The sequence below is a fragment of the Callithrix jacchus genome, chromosome 8 (assembly GCF_049354715.1).
Source record: "Callithrix jacchus isolate 240 chromosome 8, calJac240_pri, whole genome shotgun sequence".
In the NCBI taxonomy this organism is placed as follows: Eukaryota; Metazoa; Chordata; class Mammalia; order Primates; family Cebidae; genus Callithrix; species Callithrix jacchus.
In genome coordinates, this window is record NC_133509.1 from 100422947 (window position 1) to 100443062 (window position 20116).

Genomic DNA, 20116 nt, shown 5'->3' on the forward strand with positions numbered 1-20116 from the left:
GCCTCAGCCTCCAGAGTAGCTGGGATTACAGGCACCCACCACCATGTCCAGCTAATTTTTTGTATTTTTAGTAGAAACGGGGTTTCACCATGTTGACCAGGATGGTCTCGATCTCTTGACCTCATGATCCACCCGCCTCGGCCTCCCAAAGTGCTAGGATTACAGGCGTGAGCCGCGCCTGGCTAGCCACTTTTCCATATGATTTGAAAAACAATTTAGCTGTATTTCTTGCTATAAAAAAGCAGCAAAAACACCATACAGTGGACTGATTTTCTAAATAAATTAATTTTGGTAAGGGTTAATTTCATGGTGTTAGCAAATCTTAGGGATTGGCATCCAAATGTCAAAATTTCACACAAAAATTTAGCTTTCTACTGTTTTTTTTTTTTCCTTTAGAGGAAGAACTATAAAATTTGCATAGAAGGTATGATAATGCTATTTTAATAATCAGGATACGTTATTTTGAAAATTGGGCAGTAAGACAACCAGTGAATTGTAGTACTTACTAATTTTTTAAAAAAAATTTATTTTTAATTTTCATGGTTACATAGCAGGTATATGTATTTATGGGATACATGAGAAGTTTTGATACAGGCATGCAATGTGTAAAAATCACATCATGGACAATGCATCCCTCCCCTCAAGCATTTATCCTTTGTGTTACAAACAATCCAAATATACTCATAGTTATTAAAAATGTACAATTAAATTATTATTGATTGTAGACACCTGGTTAAGCTGTCAAATACTAGGTCTTATTCATTCATTCTATATTTTTTGTACCCATTAATGATCCCTTCCTCTCTGTCATCCCACCACTACTTTTCCCAGTCTCTAGTGAACATCCTTCTATACTTTCTCCATGGTTCAGTTATTTTGATTTTTGATCCCACAAGTAAGTGAGAACATGAAATGCTTGTCATTCTTTGCCTGGCTTATTTCACTTGACATAATGACCTCCAGTTCCATCCATGCTGCAAATGACAGGATCTCATTCTCTTTTATGACTGAATAGTACTTCATTGTGTATATGTACCACATTTTCTTTGTTCATTTCTCTGCTAATGGACACTTAGGTTGCTTTCAAATCTTGGCTATTGTGAACAGTGCTACATGTTCACACTAGCCATGGGAGTGCAGATACCGCTTTGATATACTAATTTCCTTTTTGTGGGGTATATACCTAGGAGTGAGATGGCTGGATCATATAGTAGCTCAATTTTTAGTTTTTTAAGGAATGTCCAAACTGTTCTTTATAACGGTTGTACTAAATTTACATTCCCACCAACAACGTATGAGTGTTCCCTTTTTTCCACATCTTTGCCAGCATTGATTATTGCCTGTCTTTTGGGTAAAAGCCATTTTAACTGGAATAAGATGATATCTCATTGTAGTTTTGATCTGCATTTCTCTGATGATCAGTGAGGTTGAGCACTTTTTCATATGTGTGTTTGCTATTTGTTTTGTTTGTTTGTTCTTTTGAGAAAGTCTATTCAGATCTTTTGCCTGTTTTTTAATTGGATTATTAATTTCTTCCTGTAGAGTTCTTTGAGTTTTTTTTTTTGTTTGTTTGAGACAGAGTTTCCCTCTTGTTGCCCATGCTGGAGTGCAATGGGGCGATTTCGGCTCACTGCAACCTCCATCTCCCAGTTTCGAGCCATTCTCCTGTCTCAGCCTCCTGAGTAGCTGGGATTACAGGCACCCGCCACCACGCCCAACTAAATTTTGTATTTTTAGTAGAGATGTGGTTTCAGCATGTTAGCCAGGCTGGTCTTGAACTCCTGACCTCAGGTGATCCACCCACCTTGGCCTCCCAAAGTGCTGGGATTGTAGCCATGAGCCACCATGCCTGGCTGAGCTTCTTTTATATTCTAGTTATTAATCCCTTGTCAGATGGGTAGTTTGCAAATATTTTCTCCTATTTCTCTGGGTTGTCTTTTCACTTTTTTTATTGTTTCCTTTGCTGTGCAGAAGCTTTTTAACTTGATGTGATTCGATTTGTCCATTTTTACTTTGATTGCCTGTGCTTGTAGGGTATTACATAAGAAATCTTTGTCCAGACTGATATCCTGGTGAGTTTTTCCAGTTTTTTCTTTCAGTCATTTTACAATTTGAGGTCTTAAATTTTTGTCTTTCATCAATATATTGATTTGATTTTTGTGTATAGTGAGAGATAGGAGTCTAGTTTCATTCTTCTGGATATGGATATCCAGTTTCCAAGCACCATTTATTGAAGAAGCTGTCTTTTCTGCCATGTATGTTTTTGGCACCTTTGTCAAAAATGAGTTCACTGTAGGTGTGTGAATTTTTTTACTGGGTTCTCTGTTCTATTGGTCCATGTATCTGTTTTTATGCCAGTATTATGTTATTTTGTTTACTATAGCTCTGTAATATAATTTGAATTCTGTTAATGTGATTTCTCTAGTTTGGTTCTTTCCACTTGGGATAGCTTTGGTTATTCTGGTCTTTTGTGATTCCCTATAAATTTTAGGATTTTTTTTTTTTTTTGTATCTTTGTAAAGAATGTCATTGGTATTTTGATAGGAATTACATTAAATCTGTAGATGGCTTTGGGTAGTGTGGACGTTTTAACAATTTTGATTCTTCCAATCTATAAATATGAAATATCTTTTCATTTTTTTGGTGTCCTCTTCAATTTCTTTCATCAGTATAGTGTAGTTTCTATTATAGAGATCTTTCACTTATTTGGCTAATTCCTAGGCATTTATTTATTTATTTATTTTGGTGGCTACTGTAAATGAGACTGCTTTTAAAATTTTTTTTTTAGTTTGTACACATTCCACATATAGAAATGTCACTTATTTTTTATGTTGATTTTGTATCCTGCAACTTTACAGAATTTATCAGTTCTTAATAGTATCAGTTCTGATAGTTTTTTGGTGGATTTTTTAGGTTTTTCCAAATATAAGATCTTATCACCTGCAAATAAGGATAATTTGACTTCTTCCTTAACAATTTGGGTGCCCTTTATATCTTTCTCTTGTCAAGCTAGGACTTCCAGTACTATGTTGAATAACAGTTGTGAAAGTGGGCATCTTTGTTGTGCTCCAGATTGTAAAAGACAGGCATTCAGTTTGCCCCCATTCAGTGTGATACTAGTTGTGGGGCTGTTGTATCTGGCTTTTATTATGTTGATGTATGTTTCTTCTACTCAGGTTGAGATTTTTATTATGAAAGGATGTTGAATTTTATCAAATGTTTTTTCAGCATTAATTGAAATGAACTTATGGTTTTTGTCCTTGATTTTATTGATATGATGTATCACTTTTTTTTTTTTTTCCAGAGATGGAGTTTCGCTCTTGTTACCCAGGCTGGAGTGCAATGGCGTGATCTTGGCTCACCGCAACCTCCGACTCCTGGGTTCAGGCAATTCTCCTGCCTCAGCCTCCTGAGTAGCTGGGACTACAGGCACGCACCGCCATGCCCAGCTAATTTTTTGTATTTTTAGTAGAGACGGGGTTTCACCATGTTGACCAGGATGGTCTTGATCTCTTGACCTCGTGATCCACCCGCCTCGGCCTCCCAAAGTGCTGGGATTACAGGCTTGAGCCACTGCGCCTGGCCTGATGTATCACTTTGATTGATTTATATGTGTTGAACCATTCTGACGTCCCAGGGATAAATCTCACTTGGTCATGATGAATAATCTTTTGTGTTGTTGAGTTCAATTTGGTAGTATTTTGTATGGATTTTTGTATGAATATTCATTAGGGACATTGGCCCATAGTTTTCTTTTTTTGATGCATCTTTTTATGTTTTTGGTATCAGAGTAACACTGGCCTTAAAGGATGAGTTTGTTTGTATTCCCCCTGCCTCTTTTTATTAGGAATAGTTTGAGTAGGATTGGTTTTAGTTCTTCTTTTAATGTTTGGTAGAATTCAACAGTGAAACCATTGGGTCATAGGCTTTTCTTTACTGTCAGACTTTTAATTGTGGCTTCAATTTCATTATTGTTATTGATCTGTTTGGATTTTGGATTTCTTCATTTCAGTCTTGTTTATGTTCAATCTTGGTAGGTTTTATGTGTCCAGGAATTTGTCCATTTCTTCTGCATCTTCCAATTTATTGGCATATAGTTGCTAATAGTAGCCACTAATGATTCTTCAGATTTCTGTGGTATCAGTTGTAGTGTCTCCTTTGTTATCTTTGATTTGTTTGGATCTTTTCTCTTTTTTTCTTAGTCTGGGTTAAGGTTTATCTGTTTTGTTTAACTTTTCCAACAACCAACTTTTTTATTCATCTTTATTTCAATTTCATGTATTTCTGCTCTCATCTTTATTATTTCTTTTCTTCTACTACTTTTGGGTTTGTTTTCCTCTTGCTATTTTAGTCCTTAAGATGCATTGTTAATTTGTTTACCTAAAGTTTTTCTTCCTTTTTTTTTTTACTGTAGGTACTTGTAGCTATAAACTTCGCTGTTAATATTGCTTTTGCTGTATTTTATAGGTTTTGGTATGCTGTATTTCCATCATCATTTGTTTCAAGAAATTTTTCTTGGTGAATTGATATCTTGATCATTATGTAGTGACCTTCTTTGTCTCTTCTTATAGTTTTTGTCTTGAAATCTATTTTGTCTGATATAAATATAGCTTCTCCTACTCTGTTTTGGTTTCCATTGGCATGGAGTATCTTTTTCCATTTCTTTATTTTCAATCTGTAGGTGTCTTTATAGGTGAAGCATTTTTCTTGTAGGCAGCAGATTAATGAGTCTTCTTTTTCTTATCCATTTAGCTATCCTGTGTTTTGCGATTGGAGAGTTTAGTCCATTTATACTCAGTGTTACTATTGACAAACAAAAACTTATTTCTGCCATTTTATAATTTGTTCTCTGGAGGTTTTGTGGTCTTCCCATATATCTTTCCTTCCTTCCTGTCTTCCTAGATGTTACAGCCTACTACACACCTTGTGTATATGGTATTGCCTATTGCTCCTAGGCTATAAGCCTGTACAGCATGTTACTGTACTAAATATTATAAGCAGTTGTAACACAGTGGTAAGTATTTGTGTACCTAAACATAGAAAAGATACAGTAAAAAAATATAGTATTAATTATCTTTATTTTTGGAGATAGTCTTACTCTGTTGCCCAGGCTGAAGGGCGTTGGCGCGATCTTGGCTCACTGCAACCTTTGCCTCCTTGTTCAAGCAACTCTCGTGCCTCAGCCTCCCAAGTGATAGCTGGGATTACAGGTGTGCACCACCGTGACTGGCTATTGTATTTTTAGTAGAGACGGGGTTTCACCATGTTGTCTAGGCTGATCTTGAACTCCTAGCCTCAAGAGATCCGCTGTCTTGGCCTCCCAAAGTGCTGGGATTATAGGCATAAGCCTTTGGGCCTGGCTGGGTATTTATAATTTTATGAGACCACTCATATATGCAATTCGTTGTTGACTAAAAGCGTCATTATGTGGTGCATGGCTTTACTTTGTATGACAAATTGCTAAGCATTCTAAAGGAGAGAAGAAAGTAACTTAGGTTTGATACTTTGTTTGAAATTATAATGTTTCATTCCCATTCCAAGACCATCCTTTTCTTATTCCTCTTTCTTTCCTTTAGAGCTAGGCTAGTAGGGAGCAGAATCATGAACTTAAATTAGTGGAATGTGTGGACATTGGATAGCATGGGGAGAAGTGTTTCAGCTTCTTTGTCTAAACTTTAACTTTCATCCTTTTTACTCAAAGTGGTGTTTCAGTCGCTTGCATCTGGTTCAAGAGGGTGTCTGATTCTTTGCAAAGCTATTCTATTGACAAAAAGCATTTACAGTGTTTTCCTGGTGGATTAATATTGGGTTGACATCTGTTTGCATGCTAAGTGCTGTATCATTGTTATCTTTTGGCATTTATTAACTAGCCTTGATATACTGTGCATTAGTTGGCATTTATACATGTCTTAGTCCCTGCTATAGAGGAAATACCCTAAAAGGAGTTAATTGTGGGAAACACAGCCTTTTCTCACATACCTAGCTGCCTGGGAGCTTTCCACTGAAGACTTTTGTGTAAGCATTGGAAAGTCTTTCTTCGAGTGATTAAGATAGGAAATGACAGTTGTGTAAAACAGGGCCTTAAAGACAACTGCCAGGTAGACTCATAGTGGCCCTACAAGAAATTGCCGACATAGATGTGATTTTCTCAAGAAGTTGGAAATCTCCTTATTAAAATTAATGCAGTGAAATTGTTCCATTCCCTGTAGAATATTAAAAAAAATCAAAAACAAAAACAAAACAAATCAAACAAACTTATCTTTTTAAGTGTTAACAAAACAACCATGAGATCTGTGGAGGAAGGAAAAAGGAAAAAACTTTATTTTCAGAGTAACAATCTGCAGATGAGGGAAGGTAACCTCTGGTGGAACTGTAAGGCACGTGCTTCACAGAAGGGAGTAAACAGTAGTATTTAAAAGCCTTTAGGGTTTGTTTTACATGTATATTCATCATGTAGTATGAATTGCCTGGGGAATACCTATGAATATATATGGGGAAGTCTAGTGCATGTGCAGTGAGTTAACATATAAGTAACATACATCCCATCTTCTCTTCAGGGCACAATTGAAGTGGAATTTGGCTCTTTATGTCAACAGGTGAGCTATACAGCACAAAGATATTTTGTATGCACTCTCTGCAAGCTGGCTGAAACTGGCTTAGGATCTGTAACCTTTTCCCAGGAAAGAATGTTTGTAAGGCTGGCCTCCTGTCCTGTCAGTGCTGCTGGCAGGACCCTCAAGGCAGGGTTATCCCATTTGTCTTATATCAGCAGTCCACCAAGGTCAGTTGGGCAGTGTTTCTGTAGAACAGATGTCTACCTAATAGATGAGGAAAACTTTATGGCAGTTAACATACCCTTTGGTAGTTAAAAATGTACATATGTATGACCAAACCCTTGTTCCTGCTATGGGCACTTAATTTTCTCTCTCGAGGGTCTTATCTTAGCCAAAGAAAGTCCATCTTACTGGATTAAAGATTTAAACGTAAGACCTAACATCATAAACACCCTAAAAAAAAACCTAGGCAATACCTTTCAGGACATAGGTATGGGCAAGGACTCCATGACTAAAATACCAAAAGCAATGGCAACAAAAGCCAAAATAGACAAATGAGATCTAATTAAACAAGAGCTTCTGCACAGCAAAGGAAACTATCATTAGAGTGAACCAGCAACCAATAGAATCAGAAAAAATTTTTTCAATCTCCTCATCTGGCAAAGGGCTAATATCCATAATCTACAAATAACTTAACAAATTTACGAAATAAAAACAAAAATCCCATCAAAAAGTGGGCGAAGGATATGAGTAGACACTTGTCAAAAGAAGAACAAACATATGCAGTCAACAAACAGGAAAAAAAATCATCATCACTGGTCATTAGAGAAATGCAAATCAAAACCACATTGAAATACCATCTCACGCCAGTTAGAATGGCAATCATTAAAAAAATCAGGTGACAGATGGTTGAGAGGATGTGGAGAAATAGGAATGCTTTTACACCGTTGGTGGGAATGTAAATTAGTTCAACCATTGTGGCAGACAGAGTGGTGATTCCTCAAGGATCTAGAACTAGAAATACCATTTGACCCAGCAATCCCATTACTAGGTATATACCCAAAGGATTACAAATCATCCTATTATAAAGACACATGCACATGTATGTTTATTGTGGCACTGTTCATAATAGCAAAGACTTGAATCCAACTCAAATGCTCATAAATGATAGACTGGATAAAGAAATTGTGGCAAGTATATACCACGGAATACTGTGCAGCTGCAAAAAAGGATGAGTTCCTATCCTTTGCAGGGACATGAATGAAGCTGGAAACCATCATTCTCATGAAGTGGTCACAAGAACAGAAAACCAAACACTGCATGTTCTCGTAAGTCGATGCCGAACAATGAGAACACGTGGACACAGGGAGGGAACATCACAACTGGGGCCTGTTGGGGGATGGGGGGCTAGGAGTGGGATAGCAGTGGGATGGGGGTCTAGGGGAGGGATAGCATTAGGAGAAATACCTAATTTAGATGATGGGGTGATGAATGTAGCAAACCACCAAAGCATGTGTATACCTATGTAACAATCCTTCACATTCTGCACATGTACCCCAGAACTTAAAGTATAATAATAAATAAGGTGAAAAAAAAAAGGAAGTCCATCTTATCTATCATTGTTGACACTTAGATCACAGCTAGTAGTGGTTAGAGGACAGAATCTATCAATGTATCAATAGTTTCTGTCTTGTCTTGGTTGCTGAGTAGGTATACAAAACTTAAGTCAAATCACTTTTTTACCTCAGTTTTCTCCTCTTCAAAATGGAGTTAATGCCTACCTTACAAATTAATGGTGAGAATTAAATGAGGAAATGTGTACAAAAATGTATTGTATGCCTGGTACCTGCTTGGCATGCAACTTTGTATTTTCCTCCTTCCTTTGGGCATCAGTAATATTGGATTTTACTCTTTGAATTCAGTGGTTACTCGTTGTGGAATCAAATTATTTTTTTTTTAAACCTCATTTTTCTCTAATATAAAATCAGTAGTACACATTTTATGAAGTAGTGATTGAAATTCAGTTCCTAGAGTAGTGTAGGAAATTTTTCTTGAATCTGAGTGTCAAATTGCTAAAAACTTGTATGAATTCGTGAGTTTTGCTGTGCAGATCTTTTGGACATGAAAATAATAGTTTTTTAAGGATTAAATAGGAGAAATATATTAAGGAAAAGTAAAACTCTAGAGTGTTTTTATGGGGAAAACTTTACAATAGCTTACTATATTACGGTTAATGTAATTTATTGGGATAACAGGGAAATTATGCATCCAAAGGATATTTTTACTTGAAATAGCACTTCTAGAAGGGGTATTCATAGAGCAGTAATTTAAGAAGTGAGACACTTGAACATAGCTTTTTCATTGCTTTTTTTTTTAAATCTTAGGTAACTTTAGATTTTACTAAGATTTCAGTATATAATGTTTTGTGGGTAGATACTGGAAAATAAATCTGAAAATTTTTCAGTTTAATAATTACCAAAGAGCTCTAAACCAATATTAAAGTTTAGTTGCAAAATTAAACTCAGGACTCATAAACGAATTATGTTAAATGAGTTAGGAGTTAAATCATATTGTTGAGTTTAATTATGTGTCAAATCAATATAATTTCTTTGACATAATCTCAGAATAGAAATCACTGTGTGGTACGTTGTATTGAAGGGTTATAGAGTGATGGACTAGTGAGTTAGTATTTTTAAGGTTGTTATAGTCCTATGAATTTCAATTATATTTGTTAAATGAAATCACTTTTATAAGCAGCAGCAAAATATCATTGCCATTGTATTTTGTAGCAGGTGAGTCAGCTTTTGTGTATACCCAGATACACAGCAAGACTTTATCTCTTAAAAAAGAAAAAAAGAAAGAAATTTCAGTTTATAATTTTATTTGACATGCTACTACAGCTCCTTATTTGACCCTGAAAATGTTGCACCAAGAATAGTCTTTGCATGCATAGTCTTTAACTCTGAGGAAAAGGATAAGAGAAAATAAAATCAAAACGTAGTTGCAAACCAGTAAGTTTAGACAATCTGCTGCCGAGAAAATGAAGTTGAATTTATGTGTAAATGTTAAGGGAAGACATATGGATATGTTGATTATAGCTATCTTTAAGTGTTTTTGTTATAGGCAAATGGTTTGCAGAGTTAGAGTAAATGCATTAAAAGTATTGCTGAAATTAAAATAAGTTTATTTTTCAAGTTTTTTTTTGTATTATGTTTGTTTTTTCAGGAAACCAGATACTTAAATATAAAACTGGGTATGTATTTTTATAACTATTAATAATTTAACTCTAAGGACTACTAGAAGTCTGATTTTACATTTAACATACAAAGTATTATTTGGACAAATGATTTTTAAAATAATATCATAGTAATATACATCCCAAATATGTGTTATGTGGTAAAATATACATAACAAAATTTACTATTTAATCATTTTTAAGTAAGCAGTTTAGTGGCATTAAGTACAGTTACATTGTTATGCAACCATCATCACTATGCCTCTCCAGAATGCTTTTATCATCCTGAAATGAAACTCTGTACCCATTACACAATAATTCACCATTACTCATTATCTCTCCCAATCACTATTCTATGTTTTCTCTATGATTTTGACTAAGTATCTCATATGAGTGGAACCACACAAAATATGTCCTTCTAGGACTGGCTTATTGCATTTAGCATAATGTCTTCAAGGTTCATCCATATTGTAGCATGTATCAGAATTTCAGTTCTATTTCAGGCGGATTAATATTCCATTATATGTATATGCCACATTTTACTTATCCATTTATCTATCAGTGGACATTTATATTGTTTCTACTTTTTGGCTATTGTGAATAATTCTGTCTTGAACATTGGTATGCAAGTATCTGTTTGACTGTGGTAATATCTTTTTCTATATATTTTAACAGAATTTTGTTAATTTAAATGTTTTTACTTAAATGAGCTAGATAAATATCTGAATATTTAGTGTTATCAGTTAATATTTATGGAATACTTTGTGTATCATAAGTATTGTGGGGTTATAAAGAGTTACAATATCATGAAACTATTGTTTTAAAGAATTTGCAGTCTAATAACAGTAATAGGGTATGTTTATAAAGACACACAGAGCCTGGTAGCGTACACTTTTTGAGGCTGAGAAGATATCTAAGGTCTGATGCAAACCAGCATCCTCTCTTGCCAAGATTTTTGTCTGTTATCCTGAACAGAGTACATGGCCATAATCAATATATGCATATTTCTTTCAAGCATAGCATTTAACCTTCCAGGATGAATTTTGGGTTGATTATATCAGCATGGAAATGAGATCATGACATTCTTTAAACTGTCTTCTCTATGGATCTTATCTTTAGGTGATTTATATTCCTTCTCTCAAACTGTCACCTTAACTCTGACCTTATCTCCTATCCCCACTCCCACCTTGAACTGGGTAGTTTTTTCTTGTGGATACATTTCTTATGTATGTAAACTAGCTTAAGTGTAAATGAGGTAAAAGACATAAGAAGGAGCTACATACATGTTTCAAGGTTCTTTCCAGCTTTGTGATTCTAATTTAATCCCTCTGGTACCTATGTGTTGCCAGTGAAAGAAAACAGAATCAGCATGCTTAGAGGTTTCACAGCAGATCTGCTTTGTGGTGATTTTAAAGGCTAAAACTTTGATATAAAAACATTTTGTTATGTTTCAGTGGTCTCTTTTTTCTCCTTTTTCAGAATAGTTTCCCTGGAAAAGCAAAATAAATCTTTTATGAATTCAGTCATAACTTTGCAGTTTAATTGGACTTTTAGGGTTCTTCTGGATGAGCAAGCTGGACCTTTTGAAGTTTAACACTGGAATGCTAGCATGAGAGTGTTACTACTCTTAATTTCCACAGAGTTAGACTAAAAGAAAACATATTTAGATTCATATTTTCTTTGAATGAGATTTTGAAGCTCAAGATGAACTTTAAAAAATGCAGCTAAGCAGAGCTTCTAAAAGGTAATACTGTAGTATTATTTTTTTCCTCCATATTAATCTACTTGGCTTCTCATAGTGAGCTTGAATTGTGAGTGGTAAAGACTCATTACTTGTAGGGTGTCCTGGCACGCAAAATAAAACTTCTTTCTCCTAGCCTTCAGCCTGTGAGTGTGATGAATTCTGTAAACCTCTTAAGAGCAGGGACTATGGCTTCGTTTTTATTTATTTTACTTTTCTATATCTATCTATCTATCTATCTATCTATCTATCTGTCTGTCTGTCTGTCTGTCTGTCTGTCTGTCTGTCTGTCTATCTATCTGTCTATCTATTTATCTATCTATCTATCTATCTATCTATCTATCTATCTATCTATCTATCTATCTATCTATCTATCTATCTATCTATCTGACAGAGTGGTCTTGGCTCACTACAATCTGCCTCGTGGGTTCAAATGAATTTCGTGCCTCCACCATCTGAATAGTTGTGATTACAGGTACGCGCCACCATACCCAGCTTATTTTTTTTCTTTTTTTTTTTTTTGTAGAGATGGGGTTTTGCCATGGGCTTTTCTCAGACTTCTTGCGTCAAGTGATCTACCCACTACCTGCCTCAACCTCCTAAACTTCTGGGATAATAGGCATGAACTACTCTGCCTGGCTTGTGGTTTCATTTTTGTAAAACATTTAGTAGAGTTGGTGCCTTGCACATAATAAAATGTTTCTTCTAAGGTTATGAATCCACATAAAAATGAAAACTTAAAAAAGGAGATAATTGCAGAAGTAAAGAAAGGTGAATGAACAAAGATGGCCATCCATTCATTCAGCATATAAAAGATCTACTGTGTATCAGACACACCACTAAAAGTACTGGAAATATAGCAGTGATAAATTAGTCTCATTTCCTACACTTAAGGAATTTAGGTTGTCTAGAATTGTGAATAGCATGTAATAGGCACTTAAAAATATTTGAATACATGAATGTTTGTTTTGTAGAGAATGATTTAGGGTATGGAACATTATAGTGAGGAAGTGGAGTTTCCCATCATATTAGAGATAATTCATTTAAAAAATGGAAACAAACTATTAATACAGAAAATAGTTAAGTTGGTTATGGTAATACAGTACAGAAGAGCCCTTAAAAATAATGAGATATATATTGGCTGACACAGAAAGATGCTCTAATTTACCTAATGTTGAATTAAACAAAGTAAGCTATTGAATACGATGTATGGAATGATTCCTTTAATGTAAGTTATTTATATTTCTATAAAATGTCACAAGATATTGTGGATAAATAACTATGAATGATTCTTATAGGAGGTAAATTTTTCACTGATCTTTGGTCTATTCTTTATGCACTTCTGTGATTGTTTTACCATGACCATTTGCTACTATTTAAAAATAACAAAACTACTTAAATATGTTTTCGAATAACTTTTTTTTTTTTGAGATGGAGTTTTGCTCTTGTTACCCAGGCTGGAGTGCAATGGTGCGATGTCAGCTCACCGCAACCTTCACCTCCTGGTTTCGGGCAATTCTCCTCCTTCAGCCTCCTGAGTAGCTGGGACTACAGGCACGTGCCACCATGTCCAGATAATTTTTTGTATTTTTAGTAGAGACGGGGTTTCACCATGTCGACCAGGATGGTCTCAATCTCTTGACCTCATGATCCACCCACCTCGGCCTCCCAAAGTGCTGGGATTATAGGCATGAGCCACCGTATCCGGCCCGAATAACTTTTTTAAAACTTAATATCAGTATGTATAAATAGAGTTACTGATTGATGGTCCATTGTCCTGTAAATGTAAAACATGTCATTAAAGAATTCTACATTTTTTTCCCTAAAGAAATATAGTTAACCAGAATTAACTTTTAGCAGTCAATATTTACCTTTAATGTTTATTTATTTATTTATATTTTTAAATATTTTTTTTTGAGACAGGGTCTTGCTCTTTCACCCAGGCTGGAGTGCAGTGGCATGATTTTGGCTCACTCCAGCCTCCACCTCCAAGGCTCAAGTGATCCTCCCACTTCAGCCTGCCAAGTAGCTGGGTCTACAGGTGTATACCACTACACATGGCTAATTTTTATAGAGGCTGGGTTTTGCCATGTTGCCCAGGCTGGTCTCAAACTCCTGGGCTCAAGCAATCTGCCTGCCTCAGCCTCTCAAAGTGCTGGAGTTACAGGCGGAAGTCACCATGCCCAGCCTACCTTTAACATTTACCTGTAACACTCTTAGTGTATAGTTTTAAAGTGAATAATAACATTTAAAAATGTGTAGTAGCAGGAATATGTTTAATAATTTAATTTTGTTTTGGAGGTACTTTGAGATATGTCTACATAATTAAGTGTCAAAGAACAAAATTTTTTTTAGCTTTTTTGTGTACTTAATTTGGATTTAGTTATTAATAAATATTAGGTTGAACTATGCTTTTACTCTAAAGATTTATTTTGGCACACTTCTTTGCTTATTATGACTTCTTATTTTCTTAATTAGAGGTGAGAAGACATGCTCTTTGGGTGTCCTGATTATATCTAGTCAGTAGTCTTAGTTTTCACAAGTTAGTAGGGAATATTAAATTATTACTGCCTCACTACTTTTTAAATTTATTTTAGTAACTTCTTTTTATCAGGAAAAATTAATGGACTAATCAGAATGTTCTATTCCATACATAGTTTGCTCGTAACAAACTCATTTTATTAGAAATGTTACAGCAACCTTATTTTTTTATCCTCCACAAGATCATTTTAGTGTAGTTATTGGAGTTTCAAACCATATACAGTTCGAAAACTGTTTATAGTTCTGTTTAGTAACATTTTAGATGATATTTTTTAAAAAGGTTAACATTGCTTTGTTAAAAGTTATCATTACTCTTTTAAAACAAAAATTTTATTTTTCAGACCACACAGTCCTTTGAATTCTGATGCATCAAGTTTCAAACAATTTTGTTTGCTTTTGGGGATACATACCTATAAAATCTCCAGAAATTATATATTTAGCTATAAAAATTTTCAGAAACTGTGAGCATGTGAAACACAGATACATGACTATAAACCTTAGAGGATAATTTTAGATTTCTTTCTCTTTTTTACTTTTTTATTTTGGAAAAAAAAAATCCTGTTCCAGTTTAATGACTATGATAATTTGATATCCAGGTAGAATAAGATATCTAATTTTTGTCCTCATTTTTTAAGCTGAGATAGTTTATAAAATGGAGAATAAATCATCTTGTTAGATGTTGACTCTCAACAGTATAAGAATATTAATCTTGTATAGTGATGCCATTCTATTTTAAATGCTTTATTATATGTTTAAATAATTTATAAGAAGGGAATTAGAAAAACTGAAATGAAATGCTTGAATTATACTGTAAACGTGATGTTAGCATTTATAATTAATATTTTTAATTGTTACGTAAGGACACGTATGAGTGTGCATAAAAACATATACATTAGTCTAAATGAAATTAACGGCTTATTTTATACATTCACAATATTTATACTTTTCTTTATGTCAGATGTTGATAGGTGTTATAGAGAAAAGTAAGTACGTTGGGGTTGGTAATAAGGTATGTTTGAGTTGGGAGCATGCCGTTTTTACATAGTGGTCAGGGAAGTTTCTCTAAGAAGGCGATAGTTGAGTGATGCCTTGAATTTGATGAGGGACAGAGCTGTGGGGATATTTGTACAAGTATGTTTCAGACCAGTTCAAAAGCCCTGTGTTGACTGGAGGCTCTGCATATTTAGAAGCATAAGAGATTTAATCATGCATGGTATAAAGTGGTCTTATATATATTTTTAAAAAGTATGTTTTTTTGTTGTTGTTTCATTGTTTTCCTGGTAGATTCTAAGATCTGCTGTAATTGGGATTTATTTGTCTTGCTTATTGTATCTTTGGCACCCACCATAGTGCCAAACACATTTAGGCAATGTGTTACGGATGGTGAGAAAGAATTTTGGAGGAGTCTTCTTAATTCATACTACCAAATTATTTTAAGCTGCAGAGGTCTTTAGAGATCATTTAGATAACTCTTTTTGATGTTATGCATGAAAAAACACATCATTAAATAGAGTGACTTCCAAAAGTCATCATTAAACTAGTAGTAATCTTGAGTTGGCAAAGATTTTTAGTTTCTTAGTCTAACTTTAGTCCATTTATGGTGAGATCCTTTTGTTTCAGATGTCTGATCTATTCATGGGAAGATACTTGCTGTGGAAAACCTCCTTGCTATGGAAGGCCTCCTTGCATCTGGAATCATATTGTTTGGTTGAAATTCCTGTTTGACATTGCTAGCTTTGTGATACTCTCCCTCTCCCAACTTTTCCTTTTGGTGCCCTGGTTTTCTTGTTCACTAGACAGATACTGTTATTCTCATTCCAGTATTCCTTACACCATAAACATTTTCTCATTAATCTTCTAATTTACAAACTCAGAGTGTTATTTCCTTTTTTTTTTTTTTAAGGGAGTTATGATTAAGAGAATAGGAATTTGAAATCAGATGTACTTGGGTTCTATAAAAATTTAATTCTTAAAGTTATTTGTTACTATGTATCAAACTTTAAGGAATGAGGAAAACATTAGGAAGACAAAAGAACTGCTTTCAAGAGTATTGAGCATCAGGAATTCATGTATTAATTTAGGAAAGGGATGTCAAAATAAAATTATTAAGATACATAGAAGACTGGTTAACTTTCTGTATGACAATGAAACCATATAACTTCAGGGTTAACAATCCAAAAAGAAACTTGGATGTAAAACATTGAGTTTAATTTAGATATCATCAAGGTCTTTATCATCATCTCCATTATCATAAGACACTGGATTTTATCATCTCTAGGTCCAAGTATATTGGTTTTTTGGATTTTAGCAGATTCTAGAAACTTGACATATGCCTTAAGACTTCTAGCTTTATGTGCATTGTATTTTAAAATATCATCAGTTTTGTTATCCTGATAGTCTCACAGAACAACCAATATAATGTCTGAGGTATTTATTCACATCTTTTTTTCTCCATTTTCCTGTCATATGACATAACCTCTTTATACCATCAAAACACATTGATTCTAATTGTCTGTTTCCCATTATTTTGATTACCTACTCTTGTCCACCCCTTTACATACCAACTCTCCTTTTTTGGGTTCTGTCTTATTTTCACTCCTACATCTATTTTTTTTTTTTTTTTGAGAAAGAGTTTCACTCTTGTTGCCCTGGCTGGGGTGCAGTGGCACGATTTCGATTCACTGCAGCCTCTGCCTCCTGGGTTCAAGCGATTTCTCCTGCATCAGCCTCCAGAGTAGCCAGGATTACAGGCACGTGCCACCATGCCCAGCTAATATTTTGTATCTTTAGTAGAGACAGGATTTCACCATATTAGTCATGTTGGTCGTGAACTCCTGACCTTAGATGATCCACTCGCCTCAGCCTTTGAAAGAACTGGGATTACAGGCATGAGCTACCATGCCCGCCCTTCTGCATCTGTTTTTACCTCCCTTACCTTACTCTTGATCATGGCAGTGATGGCAGCCTTACAGTGTCCTGTGCTCCCTTCTGGTGGTGATGTTGGCTGTGGTGGCTGCTATTTTGAGGGGTGTGCATGAGTATGTAGTCCCAGGAGGCTTGGTCACCTGCAAGGGATGTTTTGCAACCAGGGTCTTTAGAGGCGGCATGCTCAGCAGCAGCAAATCTCCTTCAACTTCTTTTTTCATCTTTTTTTGTGCTAACTTTATTAAGATTTTCTAGGGCAGTCTAGAGTAACATTTACTCTTGTGCATTCTTAACCTCATTACTAAGAGGGACCTCTGTTAAGTGGATCTCTATTGAATGTCCCAAGGATTCATTGAGAAGTCTCTCTTGCTTGTGGGAACTTTAATAATTCCTGGTTCTTTGTGAGCTCTAGAAATTACTCAGCACTAGCTATGTGGCAATGTTTCTTTCCTGGAAATTGTTTTTGCTCTATCTCATTGGTTGTCACCCTATGTACATGTAGACTACTATTGATACTTAGATAATGTAAGGAGATTTTTTTTTTTTTTAAAGGGGTCTTTCTGTAACTCTCTCACTTGAGGAATTTTTCCCCAAAATTCTTGTTGTTTGGACCTTTCTGTATTATGACGTCTTGTATTTTTCAACTTAGCAATGGCGCTAGATTCTATTAGGGTTTCATGTCCTACATACTACAGTCCCAAAAGCAATTTCAGAAAGAAATCCCAGGCAATTATAGGGCAATTATTTTGTTGTTGTTTGTTTCCCTTATTTCAGAAATCAGTTTTGAGCTGATTGTTCCATGTCACATCATCGATTGTCCAATGTCAGATACATAATTTGTTCAGTCTTCTAGTTGTTTACATTTGGAGGGTAATTCTGCATCCTATTACTGCTGCATGGGTTAAGGTAGAGGTCTTTTAATACTTTTAAAATTGGGAAAATCCTTAGCAATTGACATGCCTCACCCATTTCAAAGTTAGTTCGAATGCTATTATATGTAAAATTTCATTTTTAAATGTTGTTTAAATTTATTTTAGTAACATTTGTGTTATTCTTTCATTCATAGCTGTAAAAAGCCTGCTTTGACTGCTTTTCATCTAATATTGGTTACCAGTCAACTGATGCATTAAATTAAAGTTGATATAACTGTAATGATTTATAAGCGTTGAATCTTTTTGGTACTTTTATGCCCCACTGAAGATCACTGCCTGTTTGATGGTGCTTTTGCGTGTGTTCTCGCACTCACACTTGCTCTCCCTGCCCCCTTCCCCCAGAATTTGATATAACAACAACAAAAACTCCATGACCCTTAGTATAGGAACTTTTTACCAATTAAAAAAATTGGTCTTATATTCTCTCTCTTGGGATACAGTAAAATATGGTGTAAGTTTACTACTTCTTATTCTTTCAGATTCCTTTAAGTAGCTTAAAAGCATTGGAAATTATAAGTAGAATGCAGATGTAAATTGGTGTGAAGTAATTGAGAATGTCTCATTAAGTATGTTATTTAAAAAAAAGGATGTTTAAAACAATTTTTTAGAAAGGATATGAGGTACCACGAAAGAGTTGAATTAATGGCTCTCATGCTTATGATTGACTCATTTGGTGACATGAGCTTCATTATCATTTAGTTTTTATAGTGTTTCAATTACTGTACTAGGTATGAAGTATACCATATCTGCTCATTAAAAGCCTGTGCTATTCTTAGAAGAGGAGCTTGAAAATAGGGGAATGTTCGAAGATGAGCCAGTTAATTAGCATTGCAGTTTATATGTTGTGTGCCCAGGACATCAGAATTGTACATTGTGAGTCTTAAAAAACTCTGGGCCGGCACAGTGGCTCACGCCTGTAATCCCAGCACTTTGGGAGGCCGAGGCGGGCGAATCACAGGGTCAAGAGATGGAGACCATCAGGGCCAACATGGTGAAACCCCGTCTCTACTAAAAATACAAAAATTAGCTGGGCGTGGTGGCACGCACCTGTAGTCCCAACTACTCTAGAGGATGAGGCAGGAGAATTGCTTGAACCTGGGTGGTGAAGGTTGCAGTGAGCCGAGATGCGCCACTCCACTCCAGCCTGGCGCCTGGTGATGGAGCAAGACTCTATCTCAAAAAAAAAAAAAAAAAACTCTGAAGAAATGCATAGTCATAATATGGATACCTCTGAAGAGATGAGAGTCAGGGTTGTAATTTTAGGTGAGAAAACTACAAATGCATTAATTTTGACAAATGTCAACAAAGTCTGATTTCATTAGTTTAGGTTCAGAGGTACCTGTACAGGTTTGTTACACAGGAAAACTTGTGACATGGGGGTTTGATATACAGATTATTTCATCACCCAGGTACCAACAGTTGTGTTTTCTATTCTTCTCCCTGCTTAGAGTCTCCACTCTCTGGTAGGCCCCAGTGTCTGTTTTTCCTTTCATTGTGTTTATGTGTTCTCATCATTTAGCTCCTACATATAAGTGAGAGCATGTATTTGGTTTTCTGTTCCTGCATTAGTTTGCTAAGGGTAATGGCCTCTAGTTCTATTCATGTTACTGCAAAGTACATGATCTCATTCTTTCTTATGGCTGCATAGTGTTCCGTGGTGTATATGTACCACATTTTCTTTATCTAGTCTACCTTTGATAGGTGTTTAGGTTGATTTCATGTCTTTGCTATTGTGAATAGTGCTTCAGTGAACATATGCATGCATCTGTCTTTATGATAGAATGATTTATATTATTTTGGTTATATACCCAGTAATGGGATTGCTGGTTCAAATGGTAGTTCTATTTTTAGCTCTTTGAGAAATTGCCACACTGCTTTCCACAGTGGTTGAACTAATTTTACACTCCCACCGACAGCATATAAGCATTCCCTTTTCTTGGCAACCTTGCCAGCATCTGATATTTTTTTTACTTTTTAGTAATAGCCGTTTAACTGGTGTGAGATGGAATGTCTTTGTGGGTTTGATTTGCATTTCTTTAATGATTAGTAATGTTGAGTATTGATCAGTGTTGAGTTTCTTTTTCATTTGCTTGTTGGCTGTATGTTTGTCTTCTTTTGAAAATTGATCACATCCTTTACCCACTTTTTAATGTGTTTAATTTTTTTTATGGATTTGCTTAAGTTTCTT

General features: G+C 35.1%; 1 protein-coding gene across 50 annotated transcripts in view; it reads left to right on the forward strand.

Moving 5' to 3' along the window:
• FUT8 (fucosyltransferase 8) overlaps window positions 1-20116 on the forward strand; it is a 351449-nt gene that overhangs the window by 108277 nt on the left and 223056 nt on the right. For 20 of the 50 annotated variants that reach the window (XM_078335143.1, XM_078335148.1, XM_078335167.1 and 17 more), the window contains one exon: window positions 6558-6596. The exons of 14 other annotated variants lie outside the window; for them this stretch is intronic. The gene's annotated coding sequence lies outside the window, so the exon portion shown is untranslated. Of the gene's footprint in view, window positions 1-6557; window positions 6597-7806; window positions 7883-9779; window positions 9808-20116 lie in introns of all 50 variants that reach the window. 16 more of the 50 variants (XM_078335144.1, XM_078335147.1, XM_078335129.1 and 13 more) reach the window with 2 other exon arrangements.